Below are 14339 nucleotides of genomic sequence, written 5' to 3'. Positions count from 1 at the left end.
AGAAGGCTTTAAGTGTCTCAATTCCCACCCCTTTAGTGAGATGATTTGGTGAGAAAATCTTGTTTCCTGTTTTCTTTACAGCCCCAAATTTCTCAGAATAATTTTTTGTAGGTAACTGTAGCGGCTCCCTGGGTGCTAACCTACTGTTCTTTCCACATCAGAGAAAATAGCTGGTGATAAATGCTGTAGCCCAGCAGTCAGCAGTAAGAATCTCCTGGGGATCTTGTTAAAATACAGACTTCTAAAAACACCCCAGGGATTATCGGTTAGTAGGTCTAGGGCAGGGCTCAAACATCCCATTCATAACCAGCACCCAAGTTGTTCTGCTGTCCACATGTCTCCGTGGGCTGTTGCCACAATAATATCGTGTCTCTCAAACCACCTGCAGCTCAGGGCAGACAACGGTAAGCATCTGCTTCTCGCTCACTCAGGCATCTGCAGGTAAGCTGGAGTACAGTTCATCTAGGCTGGGCTAGGCTCCAAGCTGTTGGTTAGGTCCAGATCTGCTCCACGTGTCTCTCGTCCTCCTGAAAACAGTATCTACCCAAGGCAGGCCCTTCTCATAGGGAAAAGCAGAAGTGGGAGAAGGCTCGTTCTCCACTCAAGCACATGCCAAACCTCCAGTCACATCTGGTTCACTCATATCCCACCAGCCGAAGGAAGTAATGGAACCAAGGCAAAAGTCAAGGGAGAGGAAATACACTGTTTTCCTGGAATCCTGATGGGGGAGGGAATGTTTGCCAAGCCAAAATTTAATTCATCACAAGGTAGTGTACAAACTTTGTGCTTTGAAAAACACTAAAGTCTCGAATTATCCAGGGAAGGTGAATGCAAGGTCAATTTTGAATTTAGTTGGTTATTCAGTAAACACGCAGTGAGTGACTACCAAATGCCAGAGAGGCAGATGATTAGTTACTGTTTGTCTGTAAAGAGTCCAGTCCAGAAACAGGTAAGCACATAGCTAATTACCAAGCAATGTGCCAGTTACTATATAACTGAAGTAACAAGGAGTTATTTTTTAAAATCTGCAAGAGACCTGAAAAACAAAATGTAATGATCTCTGTGAGCCCTCAATTATAAAGAATCCTTAAGATATGGGAGACACAGAGAGTCAGATTATAAGATGAAATCAGTCCCGGAGTACTCACTGGAGAAGATTGCTACAAACTATGGGAGTGTCTCCTGGAATGTTCCAGCTCACAGGTTTTAGACATGAGGACAAAGGAGACCTAGGATACCATCAGTTTAGCAAACAGCAAGAGTTGCAGAGATGACGTTCATTGGCCCCGACTGGGATACACATTCACCCGTGAACCATTCCCGTGCACTAATCTTCCCAGTATGGACCATTATCCTGCTCCTGAAGGAAGAAGGGGAGGTGGCCAGCCACATGAACACACAGTGCCGGAGGTGGTTTCTCAAGGGAAAATCAGGGTCCTGGCAAAAGAGAAAACTCCTTGCTGGAATACTATACAGCAGAAACAAAGAGATTTATTTATGTGACCAGGAAATATGTTCAGACATACTGTTGGGTAGAAGAAGAAAGTTGCAGAATATTGTATATATGGTATTTATGTGAATATATTTTATATCTCTCTCTCTTTTTTTTAATGGGGTGAGGTGGAGTGGAGAGAAAATGTTCCTGGATGACAGAATAATAGTAAAAACAATATTGGTAAGGGGGAAAGAAAGAGATGTGTTTGGGAAACCAGGAATAAGTCATGGTTTTGGTCACACAACACTTTCAGGGTGATAGGAATTTAGTTTGGAAAGGAAGTGGAGCAGTATTTTGAAGAGCCTTACGTGTCAGGGTTAGAGACCCACTTCATGCTCTTTCTCAAACTTGGCACTGTGGATGCTTTGAACCAGATGATTCTTTGTTATGAGGTGTTGTCTTTTGCATCTGTTTTGTGCCCCAGCCTAAAAGCATTCTTCTCCTCCTTATCTCCTCTCTTCTGACAACCAGAGATGTCTCCAGACCTTACCATAGTCCCTGGGGAGCAAAGTTATCCGTGGCTGAAAACCACTACTGCAGACAATGGAAATGAGGGAAGGTTTCACCAAGCCTTCATATAATCAAAGATATGCTTTTCCTTAACTTCCGCATGTAATCCACCACCAAGTAATCTAAACTCTTTTTTCTAAATATCTCTTGAGTTCTTTCCTTGTATCCCTGGTGCTACTAATTTAGGAAAGGCCTTCATTATTCCCACAGAGATCCCTGCGATAGCTTCTTACCTAAAAAGTATATATTTCTGTGTGTACATTTGTATATCTAAAAATGCATAGAAATGTTACAGGATACACACTAAAGCCCCCAAAATAGTAAGTGCTTACCTTGGAGAAGAGACTGGGATTTGGAAAGGAGGTATAATAGAAAGGAACTTAGAGTTTTTCTATATTATTTGAGGCTGGTTGCCTTTCTCCCCTCACTAGAAGGCCCAAGACAACAGGAACTTTGTCCTGCTCACAACTCTCTTTAGGGCTTTGAAGAGTGGCTGGTGCATTTTTAGTAGCTGCTTCGTAAATGTTTATGGAATGAATGAGCGAAGAGCATGCATATAGGGACGAGGGTCAGTCAGGAAACTTCAAGTCATTTGGCATGACCAGACTGTTTAGAACGGCAGGAGCAGCAGAAGATGAAGATGAAGGGTAGGCAAATGTCCACTCATACACAGCGCAAGGGGCTTGCATTATTCACTGCATAACGGAGACATCAGCTAGGCAGGAGACGTGACAGGGTCTACAGTTTAGAAAGCCCACTTGTGCGGTCACTTAACGGATGGAATGGAGAAAAACAAGATGGAGAAGCAAATAACCGGTCAAATGCCTACTGTCAGAGCCCAGACGTGACATGAAGACTACTGGATGAGGCGAGGGGCAGTAGGGATAAGGAGCAGATGACTGTTTCGAGAGATAGGCTGGCCCTGTTTACCTATGGGTGTTAGGAGGGGTGGGGTGTGTGGCGGAGGGGGTGACTAAGATGACTCCTGCGTAGCTGGATAGGCGACGTCAGGGATAATGGTGGCGGTCATCTAGAGAGGGGAAACGTGGAAGGCAGTTTGTGGGTGCAGGTTATGAGCTCATCCTCAGACGTTGATTTCAAGGGTCCTCTGGCTCATCCAGGGAGAGATGTCCAACAGAAAACCTGGGATCCGTACTGAGGTCTCACCTTTTTTTCTGCCCAGGGAGAGGTTTCAATATTTCATTGACATTTTTAAAAGGAGCCAGCCCTCAGACAACAGAATGTTTAGTGTTTACTAATTTAACAAAGGAAGGGGGGCCCAGCAGAGATGGGTTTGTCCCAGGCCAGCTTTCTCTAATAAACATTATCCTCTTGCTTCATTAGCAAGATGAACATTCATTATGTAGTTTGTTGTAAGGAAAGAGACTGAAAAATGTACCCGTGGAGAGTTGAAAACAGAAGGTACACGGAGAGGTGTTTGGGGACACAGGTTGCCTCAGTCGAAAGGGATTATCTGGCAGAGAATTGCTGAGGGAGAGACAAAGGAACTCGCAGTCCTCTGGGCAAGGTTCCCATCTGGCCAGAACCTCAGCCCCCAGCTCTGAAACCCAGAACACCTGTTTCGTTCACCTGCTTGTACAGCACTCTCTCTGTTGGAAGGCTCACACCTTGCAGTGGTGACTAATAGCATGATTTGCGCCTAAGGGCCATAAACCTTGATAGCAATGATGTTTTGATTCCCTGGGGAACTGAGTTCTGCAGCGGGCACTTCAGTGCAGGGAGCAAAGGAGCACAAAAGGCCTTTCACCCCAGATTCCTTTTCCCCCCACTCTGAAAAGGCAAAGCCTGGGATGCAGAGAACTTTCCTCTCCCACAACAAAAGCTGAAAACCTAAACCTACCTTGTGCCTAACCACCGGCTTTCTAGAAAACCTTCCCTTCTTTGTTTCTTTGTTTTTCACAGCTATTGGAACTGGATTGTTCAAAGAGGTACCTGACTTTGTTTGTCAGATGAGAAACAGAAAATGCTGACCCCGAATTCTTTGATTTGCTCCCGCTGCTAACGTAGCAGGGCTGCAGAATCTCAGACCTTCAGCAGCTTGAGGCAGGCTGGGGGTACAGGGTAATGAATGCACAAAGCTCCTTGACAGGAGCCTTCTCTTCCCTCTGCAGGGAGGGAGGCTATTAGCAAGGAGTAAGCACAAAAAGAAGCGAGATGCAGGCAGATGAGGACAAAGGCTAACTTCAGCCGAAGTTGAAATTGACCTGCTGGTAATGTTTCTACTCAGAATGGTTTTTCTGCTTTGTTGTGTTGTCTGGGTCCTGCCATTAATTTTGTCAGAGGAAGAAAGTGAACCCATAAGGACAGAGGCAGTATTTCATTCATCTCCAGGACTTAGCACAGAATCTCGATTTACAGAGGCAGAGATCGTGGAGAGGGCACCTTTTGCCAATTCAGACGGTGAACAGTGTTTATTTTCAGTTTGCAGAAGAGAAGCATAGGTTTGGAAATGTCAAGACACTGGTTCAAAGCACAAAGCTGGTCAGTAACAGTGTTTCAATTGCGCATCTTTGCAGGTAAGCAACAGAATACAACTCTGGCATATTTAACCAAAAAGACCTTTTGCTGGAGGGATAGAGGGATACAGAGAAGATGGGAATCTAGAAACCCAAATCAGAAAAAAGGCCAGGAGTTAGGACAGACAAAAAGAGAGTAGGGGTTACTCAACAATCCCACTCAGGAGTCAGCTCACGCCAACATTTCCCCCTATCCTTGCCATTACTCTGCTCAAGATAGTCAAAGTCCTAGAAAAAAGCATTGGCTGAGCCTGGCCGAGCTCAGTTGCCCATCCCACTTGGAGAGCAAGGTATTTTCTCCAAGACTTAGAGTCCCGTAGAGTCTACATACAGTGGGGAAATGGTTATTCCCCCAAAGGAAAATGCAGTGTCGTTAGAAAGGGGGAATGGATGCTGAGTGGCCACAAAATTCAAATGACCACCTCAGGGACCTAGGGTTCAAGGTCACGTACATTTGATACCGAAGTTTGCACTCTTTCTTTCACTAGGCCGGCATGGTATCCGCAGTGGTTTTCAACCAGTGGTTTATTTTGTCTCCCTAGCCCCAGGGGCACTTGGCAATATCTGAAGACATTTTTGGTTATAACAACTGAGAAGAGGTACTGTTGGCATCTAGTGGACAGCAACCCGAGATGCTGATGAAAATTCTGGAAAAGCACAGTACATCCCTCCACAAAAACCAATTACCCAGGCCAGATTGTCAATAGTGCCAAGTTTGAGAAACTCTGGTATAAGCAAAGACAGGGAGTTGAGGTAGTACACAGTGGGTTTAAGAACACTGAGTAATTCAATTTGATGGAAGTATGGATTACACATAGAAAATTAGGAGGGGGATGGGGGCGCCTGGGTGGCGTAGTCGTTAAGCATCTGCCTTTGGCTCAGGGCCTGATCCCAGGATTCTGGGATGGAGCCCCACATCGGGCTCCTCTGCTAGGAGCCTGCTTCTTCCTCTCCCACTCCCCCTGCTTGTGTTCCCTCTCTCGCTGGCTGTCTCTCTCTGTCAAATAAATAAATAAAATCTTTAAAAAAAAAAGAAAAAAAAGAAAATTAGGTGGGGGGGACTCAAAAAAAGACTTTCAGACCAGATTTTGTGAGGTCTTGAATGGCAGGCTGAGTTGTCTAGACTATTCAACAGGATTGGGTGTTTCTTAGGTCAAAATTATCTCTCAATTGCCTGGGCATGTAGATCTCTCCATTTATTCTGAGTTTATCTCCAGAAGACCTTTGGAGCCCAAGTTTGAGTGACACGAGACTGTCAATGACAAAGTGCCATTAGTGCCCCCGTGGTAGGCAAACTCTCAGGGTCTGTCCCAAAGCTTTGCTTCTCTATGCTTCTCACGTCTTCCGGGTCTATGATACCAGAAAAGCCATTGCTTCTTAGAGCGGGTGCTCCTGCTAAAGACATTAATACCATTATCAACATTGTTTCAAGTATAGCCACTGAGTGATCTTGATTCTTTCCAGAATAACCTGTTTTTAAAGTGAACGCATTTCCCTGGTTCACATTTTTCACATCTCTGAAATCAGCATGTACTTGCAATCCATAGTATGTCCTAGTTTAAGTGGTAGCACTTTTGTCTTTCTTAGGGGTGTGTATAATAACGGCACAATCAATGGCACTTTAAATTCAATGAAATATGATATATTTATTTTCCTCTCATTTGTCACTTGTTAAATTTTACTCACACTCATTTAAGAACTGGCTGTTGGCATCGTATGTGGGTATTAGTGTTGAACTCTGGCAGAATGCTAAGAACTATACGGAATATCATGATGGAACTGGCCTCTCTCTGTCATCATTATTTTATAATTAGAAATACAGCTCTTACGTTGAACAGAAGAGGTTTTGTAACCATGCAACCATCTCCCCAGTGGGAACATCCAGGGCCTGCCCCCAATGAAATGTTTCGTCTGTGTTTCAAAGCTTTTAAAGAGTATGTGAAAGAAACATTCATTCAGGTTGAATTGCCTTGGCATATGCTTTTGGGCTGTCCTTATTTTATACAGACTTCCTTGGTCCATCATTAGATAATTTTATTTGCTCCAAGGAAATGCAGTAAAATTTCCTTCTATGTCCTTTCTCTGTTTCTCATCTTTATCCTCTCACAGGACTTCCTCTGTTCCTTTTTCATCATCATATATCAGTAAGATTAATATGCACTGAAATCCACCCTTCTGCAGTATTACCGGCCTAAGAAACCAAGGCGTTAAGTAAGACTAAAGAAGGAGAACAGGAGATGAATGGTGGTAAAGCTTAAGCAACTGTGAATTTCCAGGAAATATTTATGAGCTGATTTAAATACTAATGAGCTGGTAGTCTGACAGTGGCAGCCCGCGTTGGACCTCAGGAGCACAGAATCTCAGCTGGGCCGCGGGCTGTCTTCTGTCTACACAAGCTGCACAGTGCTGCGGCCGCATTTCAAGCCTCCTGCTGTACAGACATTTCAAAATGCTGTGGAGTGAGAAATTGACATTTTCCCACTGATTTCAATTTTTTATTTCTATCATAGTACCGACTGATCAATTTGAATCCTGTGTTGAAAAACATATCGAGGGCCTGAATGTAAAAACCACTTCACCCAAACCTGTAATGTAAATGACCACCGTGTTAAGAAAGACTCTTTCAATTTCCTTACTGCGTCCCCTTTAAGGAGCCACCAAATAGCCTCTCGTTGCAGGTTCCTATGCGGCAGCATGAACAGGTCTCTGGAGTGTAGTCAGAGGTAATTTATCTCAAAGTGTCTCCTGTCCCCCCCTGACTGCAGAAAATACTTCAGTTGCCTATAGGTTAGAAAAGATGAAAACACTTGCTATTATAATAACACAAATTTAACTTCCAAAGAGCTTTTTACATGTATTGCCTTGGGCCTGACAAGCTGCTGACTTGATCCAAAATAAACAAGTGGCTTTTGCATTTTCTAAGTCGTATTTCAAAGTTCCACATTCAGACTTGCTGTTAGTGCTTACTCAGTAGGGATCTTTCTTCCTCCCTTTCTTTCTTTTTTCCTTTCTTTCTCTCCTTTTCTTTCTTTCTTTCTTTCTTTTTTTCTTTTTTTCTTTCTTTCTTTCTTCTTTCCCTCTTTCTCTCTCTCTCTCTTTTTTTTTTTTTTTTTTGACATTTTTCCTAACATGAAGATGCTAAGTAAGGCAAGGAGGAAAATAGAAGGAACAACCCAGAGAGATTCTGGAAAACTAGTCATCTTTAGAATGGGGAGCTGTATATCCCCAAAGTTAGACAGCAGGGAAGCAGAGAGTTTGGTCACATTATCTAGAAATCTTACCCATAATGTGTTGCCCCAAGGATATGGTGGCTGGCATCTTAGGTGCAAAATAGAAGGTGGCACTGAAAACCTCGGTTATCAAGATGAATACTATTTTTATGTAATATTTTAAAAACTCAAAATTAATGGAAAAAGCCTATAACAAACAACATAGCACAATTTTAAATTGCATTAAATCCAGGAAAGTAAAATTATAAAAAAATCCTGTTTGGGGTATAAGTCAAATGTTTAAACTTAAAATGGTATTGAGAACTTTCATACACATACCTTTCCAGTCTTCCGTATTTTCTCAACTACACGAATCATGAATGTTCTGTCCGGCGCTCTGCTGTGGCAGCCCCGAAGTGTTGAAGATATTAAAGATGTCAGTATTTTAAGCTGAAGACAATGTTAAGGCATCTCATCCAGGATGCTCTGTTACTCTGGGACTGTGTGCATTTGTGTGCGACATCTGTGGACCACTGCGTAGGATGCTACGGTTAACAGACAGCCCCTTGTTGATTACTTAACGTAAGAAGTCCAGAGGAAGAGTGGCTACAAGAGATGGTGAGTTCAACATCTCAATGACACCAACCAGGATCCAGGTTCTTTTCATGGTCCTACTCTGCCAAACCGTGGGCTTCGTCTTTGGCTGGCTCCTCTCACGGGTAGAAAATGGCTGCCTCGGGTCCTGGGGTCCCACACAGACCTGGCGGTGCCTCACAAAAGAGAAGAGGAAATTTTTTCCCTTTTGGTCTCATATTAAGAGTGAGAAACACTTTCTTAAAATCCTTCCAGCAGACCTGTCCTACATCTCATTGGCTAGAATGAGTCATATGGGGGCGCCTGGGTGGCACAGCGGTTAAGCGTCTGCCTTCGGCTCAGGGCGTGATCCCGGCCTTATGGGATCGAGCCCCACATCAGGCTCCTCTGCTACGAGCCTGCTTCTTCCTCTCCCACTCCCCCTGCTTGTGTTCCCTCTCTCGCTGGCTGTCTCTATCTCTGTCGAATAAATAATAAATAAAATCTTTAAAAAAAAAAAAAAAGAATGAGTCATATGCCGCCTTTAAAACCATTCTCTGAGAAGGGAAATGGGATGACAACGGACGCTGAGTCAGTTTAACCGAGATTCACCCTAGGTCACGTCATGGAGGGATGGTTACCCAAGCATAGTTAGGGCTTTGTAGCAAGGAAAATGAGAGAAATAGCTGTCAGCTGGGCAGCCAACAGTGTCTGCTACAAATGCCAATTATGGGTGGCCAGACATTAAGTAGGACATATATCACTAATCTTTGTGTCAGGCTTATCATTTACCAGTACAGGAAATGACCATGATGTCATGCAAGACAAACTGCAAAAATCTTTAATGAACAATATAGTTAGAGGCACACCTCCCAGCTGGCAGCAAGAGAAATTCCAAGCAGATCATAGAATTAAGGGTGACAACTTTACTACTATTAAATGAACACATTGGAGAACTCTTACAATCTTGGAGTACGAGAAACCTTTCTAATTATGACTCAAAATCAAGAAGCCATAAAGAAAAAAAATTTCAGACTGGAAGGAAAGCACCAAAAACGAAGTCAAAAGATAATTGTTTAACTGGGGATGGAGCAGACTGTAACTCAAGTAATAGACAATAAGTTAATCTCCTTATTGCATAAAAGCTCCTAGAAGGCAGTGAGGGGGAATAAAGCCACCAGCATATAGAATAACATAGAATAAGAGGCAAAAGACATAAACATTCTTTTCACAAAGAAAAAAAGCCCACAAATACCCCTTAAACATATGAAAAGTTGGGGGTGCCTAGGTGGCTCAGGTGTTAAGCATCTGCCTTCGGCTCAGGGCGTGATCCCAGGGTCCTGGGATCGAGCCCCACATCAGGCTCCTCTGCTGGGAGCCTGCTTCTTCCTCTCCCACTCCCCCTGCTGTGTTCCCGCTCTCGCTGTCTCTCTCTCTCTGTCAAATAAATAAATAAAGTCTTAAAAATATACATAAAGAAACTCTGAAGGAAACATAAGAAAATAATAACAGTGGGTACCTTTACTGGGGAGATGGTGAACTGGAAGGATAAAAGACAGGGTAAGAGGAAAAGTTTTCACTATATCTCATTTATTTTTCTTTTGATTTTGAACTATGTTTATGTATTCAAAAGTTTAAATGAAATTTATTAAAGATCTACAGTCCTTTTATTATTATTATTTTTAAGTTTTTATTTTAATTACCCAGTGCTAATCACAACAAGTGTCCTCCTTAATCCGTATCACCTATTTCGGCCATCCCCCCACCTACCTCCCCTCTGCTAACCATCAGTTTGTTCTCTGGAGTTAAGAGTCTGTTTCTTGGTTTTCTTTCTTTCTTATTTTCCCTTTGCTCGTTGGTTTTGTTTCTTAAATTCCGCATATGAGTGCAATCATATGGTATTTGTCTTTCTCTTACTGACTGATTTTGCTTAGCATAATACATTCTAGCTCCATCCATACCATTGCAAATGGCAAGATTTTATTCTTTTTTCAGTATGAATAATACTCCGTCGTATATATATACCACCTCTTCTTTATCCATTCATCTGTTGATGGACACTTGGGCTGCTTCCATGTCTTGGCTATTGTAAATAATGCTGCTATAAACATAGGGGTGCATGCATCCCTTTGAATTAGAGTTTTTGTATTCTTTGGGTAAATACCCAGTAGTGCAATTGCCGGATTGTAGGGTAGTTCTATTTTTAACATTTTGAGGAACCTCCATACTGTTTTTCCACAGAGGCTGCACCAGTTTGCATTCCCACCAACAGTGCAAGAGGGTTTCCCTTTCTCCACAACCTTGCCAACACCTGTTGTTTCTTGTGTTGTTAATTTTAGCCATTCTGACAGGTGTGAGGTGATATCTCATTGTCGTTGTGATTTGTATTCACGTGATGATAAGTGATGTTGAGCATCTCTTCAAGCGTCTGCTGCTCATCTGTGTGTCTTCTTTGGAGAAATATCTGTTCATGTCTTTTGCCCATTTTTTCCATTGTAATATTGTATTATTTTGGTTTTGGGTGTTGAGTTGTATAAATTCTTTTTGTATTTTGGATACTAACCCTTTATCAGATAGTTGTTTGCAAATATCTTCTCCTGTTCAGTAGGTTGCCCTTTAATTTTGTTGTTTCCTTCACTGTGCAGAGGCTTTTTATTTTGATGTAGTCCCAATAGTTTATTTTTGCTTTTGTTTCCCTTGCCTGAGGGGACCTATCTAGAAAAAAAATGTTGCTAATGTCAGAGAAATTACTGCCTGTGCTCTCTTCTCGGATTTTTATGGTTTCAGGTCTCACATTTAGGTCTTTAACCCATTTTGAATTTATTTTTGTGTATAGTGTGAGAAAGTGGTCCAGCTTTATTCTTTTGCATGTTGCTGTCCAGTTTTCCCAACACCATTTGTTGAAGAGACTGTTTTTTCCCATTTCATAGCCTTTCCTGCTTTGTCGAAGATTAATTGACCACATAATTGTGGGTTCATTTCTGGGTGTGTTGTTGTTGTTGTTGCTCCGTTGATCTGTGTGTCTGTTTTTGTGCCAGTAGCATGCTGTCTTGATCACTACCGCTTTGTAACATGACGTGAAGTCGAGAATTGTGATGCTTCCAGCTTTGCTTTTCTTTTTTAAAATGGCTTTGGCTCTTCAAGTCTTTTGTGATGCCACACAAATTTTAGGATTATTTGTTCTAGTTCTGTGAAAAATGCTATTGGTATTTTGATAGGAATTGCATTAAATGAGTAGATTGCTTTGGGTAGTATGGACATTTTAACAATATTTGTTCTTCCAATCCATGAGCGTGAAATGTCTTTCCATGTCTTTGTGTCATCTTCAATTTCTTTCATCCATGTTTTATAGTTTTCAGGGTACAGGTCTTTTACCTCTTTGGTTAGGTTTATTCCTGGATATTTTATTATTTTTGGTTCAATTGTAAATGGGATGGTTTTCTTAATTTCTCTTTCTGCTGCTTCATTAGTGGTGTATAAAAATGCAACAGATTTCTGTAGCTTGGTTTTGTATCCTGTGACTTTACTGAATCTATCAGTTCTTGCTAGAGAACTTTTTGGTGGAGTCTTTTGAGTTTTCTGTATATAGTATCATGTCATCTGCAAATAGTGGAAGTTTTACTTCTCCCTTACCAATTTGGATTCCTTTTATTTTTTCTGTTGTCTGACTGATGTCGCTAGGACTTCCAGTACTCTGTTGAATAAAAGTGGTGAGAGTGGACATCCTTGTCTTGTTCCTGACCTTAGGGGAAAGGCTCTCAGTTTTTCGCCATTGAGGGTGATGTTAGCTGTAAGTTTTCATATATGGCCTTGAGGTATGTTCCTTCCAAACCTACTTTGTGGAGGGTTTTAATCATGAATGGTTGTTGTACTTTGTCAAATGCTTCTTTTGCACCTATTGAAATGATCATATAATTCTTATCCCTTCTCTTATTGATGTGAAATATCATATTGTTTGATTTGTGAACATTAAACTACCCTTGCAACCCAGGAATAAATCCCACCTGGTCATGATGAATGTATTTAATGTACTGTTGGATTCAGTTTGCTAGTATTTTTTTTTAAAGATTTATTGATTTATTTGAGAGAGAGAGCATGAGTGCATGTAGGGGGAGGGGCAGAGGGAGAGACAGAGGGAGAGGGAAAGGGAGAGCAACAGACTCCTTGCTGAGCACTGAGCCCCAAGGTGGGGCTCGTCTCACTACCCCAAGATCCTGACCTGAGCCAAAATCAAGAGTCGGTTGCTCAACGAACTGAGCCACCTAGGTTCCCCCAGTTTGCTAGTATTTTTTGTTGAGGATTTTTGCATCTATGTTCATCAGAGATACTGGCCTTAGTTCTCTTCTTTTTGTGTTGTCTTTTTCTGGTTTTGGTGTCATCGTAATGTTGGCCTCATGGAATAAATTTGGAAGTTTTCTCTCCTTTTCTATTTTTTTGGAATAGTTTGAGAAAAATAGGTATTAACTCTTCTTCAAATATTTGGTAGAATTCCTCTGTGAAGCCATTTGGCTCTGGACTTTTGTTTGTTGGGAGGTTTTTGACTGTTGATTCAATTCATTGCCCATAATCAGTCTGTTCAAATTTTCTTTTTCTTCTTGTTTCAGTTCTGGTAGTTTATCTGTTTCTAGGAATTTATCCATTTCTTCTAGGTTGTCCAGTTTGTTGGCATATAGTTTTTCATAATATTTTCTTATAATTGTATTTCTGTGGTGTTAGTTGTTATTTCTCCTCTCTCATTTGTGATTTTTATTTATTTGGGTCCTTTCTTTTTTTTTTTTTTTTTCTTGATTAGTCTGGCTAGAGGCTTATTAATTTCATTGACTTTTTTCAAAGAAGCAGTTCCTGGGTTTCATTGATCTATTGGGGTTTTTTTGTCTTGTTTTTGTTTTGTTTTATTTTTTTAGTTTCTATATCATTTGTTTCTGCTCTAGTTTTTGTTATTTCCTTCCTTCGGTTGGTTTTAGGTTTTGCTTGTGGTTCTTTTTCTAGCTTCTTTGTGTGTAAGGTTAGGTTGTTTCTTTGAGATTTTTCTGGCTTCTTGAGGTATATTGCTATAAACTTCCCTCTTAGAACTGCTTTGGCTGCAACCCAAAGGTTTGAACCATTGTGTTTTCATTTTCATTTGTTTCCACGTACTTCTTTATTTCTTCTTTTATTTCCTACAATCTATAATTATTTTTTAAAGATTTTATTTATTTATTTGACAGAGAGAGAGCACACCCACAAGCAGGGGGAGCAGCAGGGAGAGGGAGAAGCAGACTCCCCACTGAGCAGGGAGCCCAACACAGAACTCCATCCCAGGACCCTGGGATCATGACCTGAGCTGAAGGCTGACACCTAACTGACTGAGCCACCCAGACGTCCTAATTTATAATTCTTTGCTGTTGCCTACATTCAAGTTCCAAATCTTTAACTTGGCATTCAAGGCACCCTACAGTTTAGCTCAAATCAACCTTTTCCATAGCTGATTCCTACTCATCTCCCCACTCTTACCCCCCACCAATGACACACACATAAGCGCTGCTATTCCTGGAACCTCCCCTAAAGATAATTACTGTTCATAGTTTTCATTTCAAGAAAAATATAATATGCAGGGGCGCCTGGGTGGCACAGCAGTTAAGTGCCTGCCTTCGGCTCAGGGCGTGATCCCGGCGTTGTGGGATCGAGCCCCACATCAGGCTCTTCCGCTATGAGCCTGCTTCTTCCTCTCCTGCTCCCCCTGCTTGTGTTCCCTCTCTCGCTGGCTGTCTCTATCTCTGTCAAATAAATAAATAAAAAATCTTTAAAAAAAAAGAAAAGAAAAAGAAAAATATAATATGCATATGCCTACATTTATATTGTATGTATATTGCTTTTCAAAATATTTACCTTTTATGATCATGTTTTATTACATATTTTTAAGAATTTTCTGTATCATGAACTTTTCCATTTATATATACATCTTGTAATTTTTATATATCAGTACATATGGCTTTTTAATGGTTAGATAACATTCCATTACATGGATACATCATA

At 41.4% G+C, this 14339-nt stretch overlaps 1 long non-coding RNA gene across 1 annotated transcript in view; it reads right to left on the bottom strand.

The window, feature by feature from the left end:
* The window catches only part of LOC103675794, a 29228-nt gene extending 20497 nt beyond the window's left edge, over nt 1–8731 (bottom strand). The window contains exon 1 of the long non-coding RNA XR_571910.2: nt 8091–8731. This is a non-coding gene — a long non-coding RNA (uncharacterized LOC103675794). The remainder of the gene's footprint in view (nt 1–8090) is intronic.
* Between the last annotated feature and the right edge of the window lie 5608 nt (nt 8732–14339).

This window comes from Ursus maritimus, unplaced genomic scaffold (assembly GCF_017311325.1).
Source record: "Ursus maritimus isolate PB19 unplaced genomic scaffold, ASM1731132v1 scaffold_5, whole genome shotgun sequence".
In the NCBI taxonomy this organism is placed as follows: Eukaryota; Metazoa; Chordata; class Mammalia; order Carnivora; family Ursidae; genus Ursus; species Ursus maritimus.
This window is presented reverse-complemented; position numbering and strand designations above follow the sequence as displayed.